The sequence below is a fragment of the Heterodontus francisci genome, unplaced genomic scaffold (assembly GCF_036365525.1).
Source record: "Heterodontus francisci isolate sHetFra1 unplaced genomic scaffold, sHetFra1.hap1 HAP1_SCAFFOLD_526, whole genome shotgun sequence".
NCBI lineage: Eukaryota > Metazoa > Chordata > Chondrichthyes > Heterodontiformes > Heterodontidae > Heterodontus > Heterodontus francisci.
Genome location: NW_027141143.1, coordinates 653,426 through 668,298, shown reverse-complemented (window position 1 = coordinate 668,298; position 14,873 = coordinate 653,426). Strand labels below are relative to the sequence as shown.

Sequence of the window (14,873 nt, the reverse complement as noted above, 5' to 3'; positions counted from 1 at the left end):
GTGTGAGTGAGTATAGGAATAGGAGGATAGAGCAGATGAATGCGTGGCTGAGGAGATGGTGCAGGAGGGATCACTGGGTCTGTTTCTGGCGTGCAAGTTGCGTGGCTTGCACCTGAACTGGAACGGGACCACAATCTTGCTGAGAGGTTTGCTAGTGCTGTTGGGGGTGCGGGGCTGGGGTGGGGTGGTGGGTGCGGGGGTGGGGTGGGTGGGGTTGCAGGGTGCTAACATAATTTGGCAGGGGGATGGGAAACAAAGTGGAGGTACAGTAGGGGGTGATGCACAGCCAAATATAAAAGACAAACTGAGTCATTGTGGAATGCAGAGCAAATATTGTTAAGGCACAAGTGAAAAATGCAAGGCTGGATTGCATCTATTTTACTGAAAGGAATCTTACCAGTAAGGCAGATGAATTGAGGGCGAAGATTATCACATTGGATTATGATCTTATTGATATCACAGAGACATGATTGAGGGAGGGGCAGGGCTGGCAACTCAATATTCCAGGGTATAGAATCTACAGGCGAAACAGGGGTCCATTAGGGGCCAAAGTGGCAATCTGTGTGTGGAGGCGGAGGTTACAGGTGAGGTTTTAAAAGATTACTTTTCATCTGTATTCACTATGGAGAAGGACGATGTGGGTGTAGATATCAGGGAGGGAGATTGTGATATACTTGAACACATTAACATTGAAAGGGAGGAATCATTACCTGTTTTAGCGGGCTTAAAATTTGATAAATCCCCAGGCCCAGGTGCGATGTATCCCAGCCTATGATGTGAGACAAGGGAGGTGATCAGAGGGGCTTTGACACAAATTTTCAGATCCTCTCTGGCCACAGGAGACGTACCAGAGGATTGGAGGACAGCGAAGATGGTACCTTTCTTCAAGACGGGTTCCAGGGATAAACCAGGTAATGACAGACCGGTGAGTCTAACATCAGTGGTTGGGCAACTATTGGAAGAAATTCTGAGGGACTGGATTAATCTCCACTTGGAGAGGCAGGGATTAATTAGGGATAGTTAACATGTCTTTGTCAGGGAGGGATCGTGTCTAACTAACTTGATTGAATTCTTTGAGGTGGTGGCTAGATGTGTAGATGAGGGTAAACCAGTTGATGTAGTCAAATGGACTTTAGTAAGTCTTTTGATAAAGTCCCGCATGGGAGATTGGTTAAGAAGGTAAGGGCCCATGGGATCCAGGGAACTTTGGCAAAGTGGATCAAAAATTGGCTTAGTGGCAGGAGGCAGAGGGTGGTCGTCGTGGGTTGTTTTTGTGAGTGGAAGCCTGTGACAAGTGGTGTAGCGCAGGGATCACTGCTGGGACCCTGACTGTTTGTAGTGTACATTAATGATTTAGACGTGAATATAGGAGGTATGATCAGTAAATTCGCAGATGACATGAAAATTGGTGGTGTCGTAAATAGTGAGGAGGAAAGCCTCAGATTACAGGACGATATAGAGGGGCTGGTAAGATGGGTGGAGCAGTGGCAAATGGAATTTAATCCTGATAAGTGTGAGGTGATTCATTTTGGGAGGACGAACAAGGCAAGGGAATATACAATGGATGGTAGGACCCTAGGAAGTACAGAAGGTCTGGGGGACCTTGGTGTACTTGTCTATAGACCACTGAAAGCAGCAGCACTGGCAGATGAGATGGTTAGGCAGGCATATGGGATAATTGCCTTTATTAGCCGAGGCACAGAATATAAGAGCAAGGAGGTTATGATGGAGCTGTATAAAATGCTAGTTCGGCCACAGCTGGAGTACTGTGCACAGTACTCTGGGCAGCACACTATAGGAAGGATGTGATTGCCCTGGAGAGGGTGCAGAGGAGATTCACGATGATGTTTTCTGACCTGGATCATTTCAGTTTTGAAGAGAGACTGAAATGGCTCGAGTTATTTTCCTGAGAGTAGAGAAGGCTGAGGGGGGACACGATTGAGGTATAGAAAATTAGAGGGGCATTGATAGTTTCGACAGGAAGAAACCTTTTCCTTAGCGGAGGTGTCAATAACCAGGGGGCATAGATTTAAGGTAGGGGGCAGGAGGTTTAGAGTGGATTTGAGGGAAAAAGTTCACTCAGAGGGTGTTTGGAATTTGGACCACACTGCCTGAAAAGGGTTGGTGGAGGCAGGAACCCTCACAACATTTACCAAGTATTTCGATGAGCACTTGAAACGGCAGAGAATACAAGGCTACGGACCAAGTGCTGAAAAATGGGATTAGAATAATTAGGTTCTTCATGACCGGCACAGACACGATTGGCCGAAGGGCCTGTTTTTCTGCTGTATAACTCTATGACCGCCGAGTTGCGAACCATTTGCTGTTTCTTTTTAATGTCAGTCATGTTTGTGAGAGTTGTCATAACAGTAAAAAAGACTGATTACTTTCTGACCAGGAATCGAACCCAGAACGCGAGAGTGAATGCATTGAGCCCACACCACTCGAACACCAGTGAAGCTCAGCCACGCCTTTCAATATTAGCTGCTTTTCCCATTTCTTCACCTTCAACAGGCTGATTTGTTTGTTTATTTCTCACACATTTTTTGCCTTTTGTTCAGTTTATGACAAATCCACGATCTCTGATTGATACTGAGACATTTGAACATTTCCAACCAGCAAAGTGAGCAGTCAACTCAAGAAAAATGACGCAAAGCCGCTGTAAGCAGGGCTTGAACCTGCGCAGGGAAATTCCCCCATTGGATTTTGAGTCCAACGCCTTAACCACTCGGCCATCACAGCTCAGCTGCTGCTTGCTCTTCTAATTAAATCATTGGTACAATGCATTAGACAATTGCTTAAATTAGACATATTCTGGGGAATCATTGTCTTTGAGCCTTGAGTTGAGTTGCATCTCCCAGTGTATGTTAAAATTAACATGATGGAATCAGTGTACTTTACAACACAGAAGGAAGCCTCTCAACCCACCGAGTCAGCACCGGCTCTTTGAAAGATCAGTCAGTTTAATCCAACAATCCAGCTTTTCCCCATCACCCTGGAAATCAGTCCTCTTCTCTTCTCGCTATTCTCTGTTTTATGGACCTCAGAAAATTATGTATCCACGCTGTCACTGGTCCTTTAATTCCATCACTTTAATTTTTCTAACAAGTTGATTATGTGGTATTTCACCAAATGCTTTTTAAACTCCATCTCCACAACATCAATCACATTACCGCTACCCTCATCAACTTTAGAGTTATGCAGCTATACAGCACAGGAATAGGCCCTTCGGCCCATCGTATCTGTGCCAGCGATCAAGCACCCATCTATTCTAATCCCATTTCGAGCACTTGGCAAGCAGCCTTGTATGCTATGGCGTTTCAGGTGCTCATCTAAATACTTATTAAATGTTGTGACTGTTCCTGCTGCTACCACCCCTTCAGGTAGTATGTTCCAGTTTCTTTCTCCATTAATTCATCACAGAACACATTTCATGAGAAAAACATCATCTGCCATGAAAACAAAACCCAGTTCATCAATTCACATCCCTTGGCAAAGAACATTCCCCAAAGAAATATTGTCAACAACCCACCGCTGGCCTTCCAAAGGCCAGCCCTGCTTTTGTAGCATGTGTCTGCCGAGCGGTCGGACCTAAGTGTATAGACTCAGTTCAAGGTCCAAATGAACATTGGTGTGAATGGAACGTGTGTAACCTCGAAACAGCGGTGGTAACTGAGCAATGTTAACGGCTTTAAGACCGTGAAAGTGAATGTTACAGTCTGCTGAGCCACAGTGAAATGAAATGGAAGCAAGTGAGTGTCAATAGTGGAAGGAATAATCTGAGAGAAGGGGCGGGTTTGAATGTTGGAGCGTGAAGCACAGGCATGTGTAAGTGAAATACTGTAAAAGGAGACAGTAGTTTTTTTTCTCCATCAAGAAGAAATTCATTTTCAAGAAGTAAGGATTGGTTATTTGCTGCATTCCATTAGTTGGTGCAGCAGCCGGTTTAAGACATAAAGCAAGCTCTGTCTGGATTTGGAGTTGCTGTGACCACAACACAGAGTATTCACCATTATGCAGTCACAGTCCCACTGAATCAGCTGTGATAGTCTAACACAATTGTTTGAGAAAGATCTTTTTTCGTGAAGAGGATTTCTCGACAAAAGCTGCCTGATCTGCTGAATCTTTCTAACATGTGATGCTTTTATTTTGGACTTTCCACCTGAGCAGCTTTTCTGCTGATATAAGAAACAGCAAGGGTCCCAGCACCGATCCCTGTGGTACACCATTGGTCACCGATATAACACAAATTATGACCGCATTGGGAATGGAACCCCAGTTCAATGGAATTATGATCGCTGAAACCCCGACTATCAACAATTTTGGGGGATGCCATTGACCAGAAACAGAACTGAATCAGCCACATACATACTGTGTCCACAACAGCGGGTCCGAGGCTGGGAATTCTGCAGCGATTAACCCAACACCTGACACCCCAAAGCCTGTCCGCCATCGACAAGACACAAGTCAGGAGTGTGATGCAATACTCTCCACTTACTTGAATGATATTGGAGCTGCACTCAGGAAGCTCAACTCCATCCGGGACAAAGCAGCCCACTTGATTGGCAGCCCATCCACCACCACAAACATTCACTCCCTTTGCCACCAAAGCACAGTGGCAGCAGTGTGTATCATCTACAAGATACACTGCAGCAACTCACCACAACTCCTTCAACAGCACTTTGCAATTCGACAGCGCTTTGCAAACGCGTGACCTCTGCCACCTGGAAGGGCAAGGACAGCAGATGAGTGGGAACATCACTATCTGCAAGTTCCCCTCCAAGCCACACACCATCCTGACTTGGAAATATATCACCGTTCCATTACTGATATTGGATCAAAATCCTGGAACTCCCTCCCTAACAGCACTGTCCGTGCACCGACACCACATGGACTGCAGCGGTTCAAGAAGGCAGCTCAGCACCACCTTCTCAAGGGAAATTAGGGATGGGCAAGGCAAATCCCCAGGATGTTGATGGTGGAGGATTCAGCGATGATAATGCCATTGAACTTCAAGGGGAGATGTTTAGAATTTCTCTTGTTGGGGATGAAAATTGTCCAGCAATTGTGAGGTGTGAATGTAACTTGCCGTTTATCAGTCCAAGCTTGACTGTAGTCCAGGCCTTGCTGCATATGCATATGGACTGCTTCAGTGTCTGAGGAGTCGGGAATGGGACCAACCATAGTGCAATCATCAGCGAGCATCCCCACGTCTGACCTTGTGATGGAGGGACGGTCATTGATGCAGCATCTGAAGTTGATTGGATCCAGGACAAGATCTGAGGAACTCCTGCAATTATGTCCAGGAGCTGAGATGATTGACGCCCAACAACACAACCATCTGCCTTTTAAAGTAGAAGAACAGAAGATAGGAGCAGGAGTAGGCCATTCGGCCCTTCGAGCCTTGTCCGCCATTCATTCTGATCATGGCTGATCATACAACTCACTAATCTGTTTCCACTTTTCCCCCATATCCATCGATCCCTTTGAGCCCAAGAGCTTGAAAACATACAATGTTTTGACCTCAACTGCTTTCTGTGGGAGCGAATTCCACAGGTTCACCACTCTCTGGGTGAAGAAACGTCTCCTCATCTCAGTCCTGAATTTTTTAAAATTCATTCATGGGATGTGGGCGACGCTGGCCAGGCCAGCATTCATTGCCCATCCCGAATTGCCCTTGAGAAGGTGGTGGTGAGCTGCCTTCCTGAACCGCTGCAGTTCATTTGGTGCAGGTATACCCACAGTGCTGTGAGGAAGGGAGTTCAAGGATTTTGACCTAGCGACAGTGAAGGAGCAGCGATTATAGTTCCAAGTCAGGATGGTGTGTGACTTGGAGGGGAACTTGCAGGTGGTGGTGTTCCCATGTATTTGCTGCCCTTGTCCTTCTAGTTGGTAGACGTCACGGGTTTGGAAGGTGCTGTCGAAGGAGCCTTGCTGCAGAGCATCTTGCAGGTGGTACACACTGCTGCCACTGTGCGTCGGTGGTGGAGGGAGTGAATGTTTGTAGATGGGGTGCCAATAAAGTGGGCTGCTTTGTCCTGGATGGTGTCGAGCTTCTTGAGTATTGTTGGAGCTGCACCCATCCAGGCAAGTGGAGAGTATTCCATCACACTCCTGACTTATGCCTTGTAGATGGTGGGCAGGCTTTTGGGAGCCAGAAACTGAGTTACTCGCCTCAGGATTCCTAGCCTCTGACCTGCTCTTGTAGCCATGGTATTTATATGGCTACTCCAGTTCAGTTTCTGGTCAATGGTAACCCCTAGGATGTTGATAGTTGGGGATTCTGCGATGGTAATGCTGTTGAATGTCAAGGGGAGATGGTTAGATTCTCTCTTGTTGGAGATGGACATTGTCTGGCACTTGTGTGGTGCGAATGTTACTTGCCACTTATCAGCCCAAGCCTGGATATTATCCAGGTCTTGCTGCATTTCTACACGGACTGCTTCAGTATCTGAGGAGTCACGAATGGTGCTGAACATTGTGCAATCATCCGCGAACATCCCCACTTCTGACCTTATGATTGACGGAAGGCCATTGATAAAGCAGTTGAAGATGGTTGGGTCTAGGACACTACCCTGAGGAACTCCTGCAGTGATGTCCTGGAGCTCAGATGATTGACCTCCAACAACCACAACCATCTTCCTTTGCACCAGGTATGTCTCCTGCCAGCAGAGGGCTTCCCCCTGATTTCCGTTGACCTCAGTTTTGCTAGGGCTCCTTGATGCCATACTCGGTCAATTGCTGCCTTGATGTCAAGGGCAGTCACTCTCACCTCACCTCTTGAGTTCAGTTCTTTTGTCCATGTTTGAACCAAGGCTGTAATGAGGTCAGGAGCTGAGTGAACACAAACTGAGCGTCACTGACCAATGGTTTACCCCGTATCCTTAGTCTATGACCACTGGTTCTGGACTCCCCCACCATCGGGAACATCCTTCCTGCATCTACCCTGTCATGGCCTGTTAGAAATTTATAGGTTTCTATGAGATCCCTCTCCCCGCCCCCACACACAAACAACCCGCCCCCACCCCACCACCCCACCCCCCGCCTCCACCCCTTCACCTTTCTGAACTCCAGCGAATATAATCCTAACCAATTCAATCTCTCATACGTCAGTCTTGCCATCCCAAAATTCAGTCTGGTACACCTTCGTTGCACTCCCTCGAGAGCAAGAACATCCTACCTCAGATAAGGCGACCAAAACTACACAGTATTCCAGGTGTGGCCTCACCAAGGCCCTGTATAATTGCAGCAAGACATTCCTGCTCCTGTACTCGAATCCTATCGCAATGAAGGCCAACATAACGTTTGCCTTTTTTTTAACACCTGTCACACCTGCATGCTTACGTTTAGCGACTGGCGTACGAGAACATGCAGGTCTCGTTGGATATTCTCCTCTCTCAGTTTTCTCGGCATTCAGATAATAATCTGCCTTCCTGCTTTTGCCACCAAAGTGGATAACATCACATTTATTCACATTATACTTCATCTACCATACATTAGTTTGATCAATTTGTTTACCCACTATTTTTTTCATGTTTGTACTTGCAGCTGTTCAATTTTCAGTCCGTTAACACCCTTTCTGTACGAATGCTTTGCCTTTCAACAAATCATTTACATATCTTTGCTCCATGACCTTCTGGTCAGCAATTCTGTGACGTTGTCCTATTTCCACCTTCTCCTTGTTATCTCTTGCCGCACCCATACTTTTCTTGCTTATTACCTTCCACATTTCTAATATTTGCCGGTTCTGAAGAAGGGTCACTGACCTGAAACGTTAACTTCTCTCTCCACAGATGCTGCCAGACCTGCTGAGTATTTCCAGCATTTTTTGTTTTTATTTCAACTACTCCTGGATGTTCGTTTCCCATCTCTGGTCAGCCTGCAGCGATGTCTCCGTAATCCCAACTATATCGTACCCGTTTACATCCAATTGCACAATTAATTCATCCACTTTATTGCTCATACCGAACATTTCCTGGTGTGCAGCAAGGTTAGACTCAAACCAAAGATGCTGCATCACTCCAAGCAGAAGAGCCACTCACACATCAACACGAGCAGAATTTCTTATCCACAGCTGTTACATAAATTTCTAAATTCAACTTGAAAAAGCCCTTCAAAACACTCCCACAGGGGATGCAGAGACCAAGTGGGTCCACATCAGAGACGCCATCTATGTGTCAGCTATGATCACCTATGGTAAATGTATGAAGTAGAATGCAGACTGGTTTCAATCTCACTTTGAAGAGCTGGACTCTGTCATAGCCGCTATGCGCATTGCACTGTTGAACTTCAAGAAAGCCCCCAGCGAGCTAACATCTGTCACACTTAAAGCAGCCAGAAACGCAAATGACGACTGGCAACACCTATGCAGCCATATTCAGCTGGCCTCCAACACCGGAAGAATCAGAGATATGTATGATGGTATTCAGAGAGCTTTTGGGCCACCCATCAAGAAGATCGCCCCCCTCAAATCTAAATCAGGGGACACAACTACTGACCAACGCAAGCAATTGAACCTCTGGGTGGAGCACTACCTAGAACTGTACTCCAGGGAAAATGTTGTCACTCAGACCGCCCTCAATGCAGCCCAGTCTCTGCCACTCATGGATGAGCTGGATGTACAGCAAAAAAAATCAGAACTCAGTGATGCCATTGATTCCCTAACCAGCGGAAATGCCCCTGGGAAGGACAGCATTACCCCTGAAATAATCAAGAGTGCTAAGCCTGCTATACTCTCAGCACTATACGAACTGCTTTGATGTGTTGGGTCGAGGGAGCAGTACCACAGGACATGCACGATGCCAATATCATCACCCTCTATAAGAACAAAGGTGACCATGGTGACTGCAACAACTACCGTGGAGTCTCCCTGCTCAGTATAGTGGGGAAGTCTTCGCTCGAGTCGCTTTAAACAGACTCCAGAAGCTGGCCGTGCATGTCTACCCTGAGGCACAATGTGGCTTTCGAGCAGAGAGATTGATCATTGACATGCTGTTCTCCCTTCGTCAGCTACAGGAGAAAGGCCGTGAAAAACAGATGCTGCTCCACGTTGCTTTCATTGATCTCACCAAAGCCTTTGACCTCGTCAGCAGACGTGGTCTCTTCAGACTACTAAAAAAGATCAGATGTCCACCAGAGCTACTAAGTATCATCACCTCATTCCATGACAATATGAAAGGCACAATCCAGTATAGCAGCACCTCATCAGACTCCTTACCTATTCCGAGCGGCGTGAAACAGGACTGTGTTCTCGCACCCACGCTGTTTGGGATCTTCTTTTCCCTGCTGCTCTCACATCCATTCAAGTCTTCAGAAGAAGGAATTTTCCTCCACACAAGATCAGGTGGCAGGTTGTTTAACCTTGCCCGTCTAAGAGCGAAGACCAAAGTACGGAAATTCCTCATCAAGGAATTCCTCTTTGCTGACAGTGCTGCATTAACATCTCACACTGAAGAGTGTCTGCAGAGTCTCATCGACAGGTTTGCGGCTGCCTACAACGAATTTGGCCGAACAATCAGCCTCAAGAAAATGAACATCATGGGACAGGACGTCAGAAATGCTTCATCCATCAATATTGGAGACCATTCTCCGGAAGTGGTTTAAGAGTTCAGCTACCTAGTCTCAACTATCACCAGTAACCTATCTCTCGATGCAGAAATCAACAAATGCACGGGAAAGGCTTCCACTGCTTTGTCCAGACTGGCCAAGAGAGTGTGGGGAAATGGCGCACTGACACAGAACACAAAGGTCCGAGTGTATCAAGCCAGTGTCCTCAGTACCTTGCTCTACAGCAGCGAGGCCTGGACAATGTATGTCAGCCAAGAGCGATGTTTCAATTCATCCCATCTTCGCTGCCTCTGGAGAATCCTTGGCATCAGGTGGCAAGATCGTATCTCCAACACAGAAGTCCTCGAGGCCGCCAACATCCCCAACTTATGCACCCTATTGAGCCAGCGGTGCTTGAGATGGCTTGGCCATGTGAGCTGCATGGAATATGGCAGGATCCCCAAGGACACATTGTGCAGCGAGCTCATCACTGGTACCAGCCGTCCATGTCTCCACTTTAAAGATGTCTGCAAACGCGACATGAAGTCCTGTGACATTGATCACAAGTCGTGGGAGTCAGTTGCCAGTGATCGTTAAAGCTGGCGGGCAGCCATAAATGCGGGGCTAAAGCGTGGTGAGTCGAAGAGACTTAGCAGTTGGCAGGATAAAAGACAGAAATGCAAGGGGAGAGCCAACTGCATAACAGCCCTGACAACCAACTTTATCTGCAGCACATGTGGAAGAGTCTGTCACTCTCGAATTGGCCTTTATAGCCACTCCAGGCGCTGCTCCACAAAGCACTGACCACCTCCAGGCGCTTACCCATTGTCTCTCGAGACAAGGAGGCCAAAGAAGAAGATTATTAATACTCCACACGTTAAGTTGCAAAGCCTAAGGCTTCTCTTTTTGACATTACTTGTCTCCTTCCCACTATTTTTCACTGTGGCCCTGTTTGATTCTGGCCCTTGATTTCTCTGCCTATCACTTTTCTTATTCCCCTTTGGTTCTTGTCCTTGATCACCCTTCCTCTGACTCCTTGCAAAGATTCCCATCCCCCTGCCATTTTAGTTTAACCCTCCCCAACCACTCTAGCAAACACCTCCCCCCCCCCCCGCCAGGACATACCTTTGTGTTAGGTATGACTTCATCTCGTGGAGCGTTTCCCCTCTCTTTCCCATTACCTCCAGTTTTGCTCGGGCTCCTTGATACCATACTAGGTCGAATGTTACCTTGATGTCAAAGGCAGACACTGTTATCTCTCTAATACAACTCTATTTTCCATGTTTGGCCAAGGTTGTAATGAAGTCTGGAATTGCGTGCCCCTGGTGGAATCCAAACTGAGCATTGGTCAGCGATGTGTTACTGAGTAAGTGTTTATTGATTGCACTGTCAACGATACCTTCCACAACTTTTCTGATGATTGAGAGTAGACTGATGGGGTAGTTAATGGATGGATTGGACTTTTCCCCATTTTTGTAGACAGGACATAGCTGGGCAAATTTCGCATTGTCAGGAAGATGTGCGTTTTGCAATTGTACTGAAACAACTTCTCTGAGGACACAGCTGGTTCGAGAGCACAGATCTTCAGTATGACAGTTGGAATTGTGTCAGGTCCCATCGTGTTTTGAATATTCAGTGCTTTCACCCGTCTCTTGATAGCACGTGGATTTAATGGAATTATCTAAAGGCTGGCATCAATGATGAGAAGGACCAATCTTCTCTTCAACCCAGGACCGAATCCGCTTCCACCACACTCTCGGTATTGGACATAGCTGTGGCCCCAGCACTGATCCTTGAGGCACTCCACGAGTTACGGTCTGATATCTTGAAAATTCTCCATTTATCCCTACTCGTTGCTTTCTGTCATTTAACCTCTAAGTCCTCCTTGCATGCTAATATATTACTTCAATTCCATGATCCTTTATCTAGTATATTAATCTTCGATGGTATCTTACCGAATGCCTTTTGGAAATCCAATTATACTACATTTCTGGTTCCCCTTTGTCTGCCCTTTCAGTTACATACTCAGAATTCTGGAATAAATTTGTCAATCAAGATTTCCATTCGGTAAAAACATGTTGACTTTGTTTGATCAGACAATGATTTTCCAAGTGCTTGTTAATACTTCCTTTATCAAAGATTAGAACATTTTCCAGACGACTGATGTTAGGTTAACTTGCCTGCAGCTCCCCATACCATACGGGGTGTGTTGTGGCTTCAGTGGTGCAATCGGTTAGCGTGTGGTACTTATACAGCAGTGTAATTAATGAACTATGCCGAGGTTGTGAGTTCAAGCCTTACCTCGAACACTGAATTTTAGAAACGGGGTGCAATGAGAAACAGCTTGACAGTGCAGAGAAGTTCGTCTGAACTGGCCAGAAGAAGGGATCGAAAACAACGATGAGGTGACATTAAAGCAACAGGAGCCACGTGCGGTGAGAGCCCTGCAAAACTTCATAGTCATTTCCAGCAGAGAAGGAGACAACTCGGTCCATGCCATCTCTGCACAGAGCAACGCAGTCAGCCTCGATGCCCGTAGCCCTGCAAGTCTGCTTTTCTCAGAATTCCTCCTGAAGGCATTTATCATTTCTGCTTCCACCACTCTTGTGGGCAGCGAGTTCCAGGTCATTATCACTTGAGATACAAAAACAGTGCTTCCTCATACTCACCCACATCCTTTTTTTTCCCACAGAACTGGCAATTTTTGGTCACTACTCCTTGTGCCGTTTCCCTTGTCTAACTTATCCAAGCCTGTCATAATCTGGTACACTTCTATTAAATCTCCCCTCAATCTCTTTTGTTCTAAGGAGAACAAGCCCAGCTCTGCCAACCTAACCTTGTAACTAAAATGCTCCATCCCAGGAACCCTTCTGCTAAATCTCCTCTGCACCCTCTCAAGGATGCTCATATCGTTCCTGAAATGTGCTGACAAGAACAGGACAGAGTTGCTGCTAACCAGAGCTTTAAAGAGGTTCACCAAAATTGTACTGACTACTTCTATTTATGAAGCCTAAGATTCCTTATGCTTAACTAAATATTCTCTCAATATATCTTGCCACCTTCAAAGATCGATGCACCTGCACCCCCAGGTCAGTCTGTTCCAGCACATTCTTTAGAACTATGCTATTACATCGACATTGCCTCTCCGTAATCCCTCTGTCAAAATGCATCACTTCACACTTGTCAGTATAAAATTCTATCTGCCACCATTCTGTCCATTCTACTACCCTATCTATGTCTGTTGACAGTGGGTGATTGGAGAGTGTGGGTTTAGAATATTGCTGCTTGTCCCGGTCTCACTGATTGTGGCATTGGGAATGAGTGAATAATTGATGTAACTGTTTCCATGTGCGACATACAGCTTAGACTTGCTGTTATTAACCGAGGTAGTGCGGAATGATCCTTTAATAATCGCTCACAAATTTGAACAGAAATCAGCTGTAATGTTCAACGTTGAGGGTGACTTTCTGCTCTGACAGGGGTAGAAAGGAAAGTGAGTGAAAGACGCTGTGGACAGCTTGAGTGTACAGAACTGTACAGAGGAAAAGCAAATGTAACAATCTGACATATTGCAATTTGATAACATGTATTGACGAATGTCTATCACTCAAGGTTTCCTGGTATTTCATGGAATACGTATTGATAAGGTTTCAACGTGGTTTTGAACTGGGGACTGTTCCCAAATACAAGAAAGATGATAACTCCAACGTTATGGGAAAACTGCACTGCAATCAACCTGGGGAGCATAACCAGAATGTTAAACTGTTATTTTAAATTCGCATGAGGTGATTTTTTTTCGAGTTCATCTTTAAATGATCTAAAAATGATTCCAAGCTCATGACATTCTGGCTATTTCAGCAGCCATGTTGAAAACATCAAATGTTTTGGCTTTTGACGTCTTCAATCTTCAGGAAATCATTTATTTAGAGATACAGCACTGAAACAGACCCTTCAGCCCACCGAGTCTGTGCCGACCAACAACCACCCATTTATACTAACCCTACAGTAATCCCTTATTCCCGACACTAGGGGCAATTTACAATGGCCAATTTACCTATCACCTGCAAGTCTTTGGCTGTGGGAGGAAGCCGGAGCACCCAGGGAAAACCCACGCAGACACAGGGAGAACTTGCAAACTCCACACAGGCAGTACCCAGAATTGAACCCGGGTCCCTGGAGCTGTGAGGCTGCAATGCTAACCACCGTGCGCCTCACGCGCACTGTGCAGCAGTGAATACACTTTTTAAATAGCATGTGATTGGCTGAAAAGTTCCTTGCGACGTACTGAGGTGATGCAAGATGCGATATAAATGCAAATTCTTTTTTGTTTTTTTGATGTCAGAAAGCACATCTTCACAGATAACCTGGAATGGGCTGGGGTAGCTGAGTGGGGACAACAATCTGGTGTCATTCCGTGGAAAGTTAGGTACTGTGATCGGAAATCATAAGGAAGGATGAACTAGATGGGGGAGCGGCCTCTCATTTGTACTTAACTCTGTGAAAGGCCTTTCTTCTGACTTCCACATGTGTTTGATACATTAAGGCATTGTTCCAGTTTTAACTGTGCAGCCTGCTCTGCTAAATGCATAGGCCAAAGTAACACAAATTATAATTCAGGAATGTGAGATTCCAGATCCGTGGATAGACTGGAGAAGCTGGGGTTGTTCATCTTCGAGCACAGAAGGAGAGAGGAGAATTGATTGAATGCTTAAATGAAGGGTTTAGATCCTAGAATTAAAGAGGAACTGTTTCTATTGGCTGAAGGATTGAAAAACCAGAGAGTACAGATTGAGGAAGATTGGCAGAAGAAGAGTCAACATCGAGATCTGCTGAAAGATCACTGACCTGAAACATTAACTCTGTTTCTCACTCCACAGATGCTGGTGAACCTGCTGAGTATTTCCAGCACTTTCTGCTTTTATTTCAGATTTTCAGCAACAACCGTATTTTTGCTTTTGTGCTAAGTTTCATCCCAAATTGGGCGAGTTTATTTTTAACTTTTCTGCTGCTTTTATGACCGAACTCCATTTACCAGGCATAATACTTTATTGCATGCAGTTATAGCCGAGTGGTTAAGATGATAAACTTAACAATCTGTTGTGAATTGTGTGTGAGTGCTCGTGCCCTGCTGTCTACCTTTCTGATGATTTCAAAGTTTAACCAGGTCGCGACAGAAGCAATCATCAATTACAGGTAATAAAATCCTGATCCTTTCAATCCCTCCAGGATTTACTAATTTGCATTTCAAAATGTACCTTTAGAAATGGAACAAAAATCTGCCAAATTGGAGACACTCTTTCTTTCCGGCTGTCTCTCTCTTCAGGCCT

At 45.7% G+C, this 14,873-nt stretch overlaps 1 non-coding gene across 1 annotated transcript; it reads right to left on the bottom strand.

Annotated features, from left to right (window-relative positions):
* Positions 1–2,657: 2,657 nt before the first annotated feature.
* Positions 2,658–2,742, bottom strand: trnal-caa (transfer RNA leucine (anticodon CAA)). The gene has a single exon. It is a non-coding gene; the product is annotated as a tRNA-Leu (tRNA).
* Positions 2,743–14,873: the final 12,131 nt, after the last annotated feature.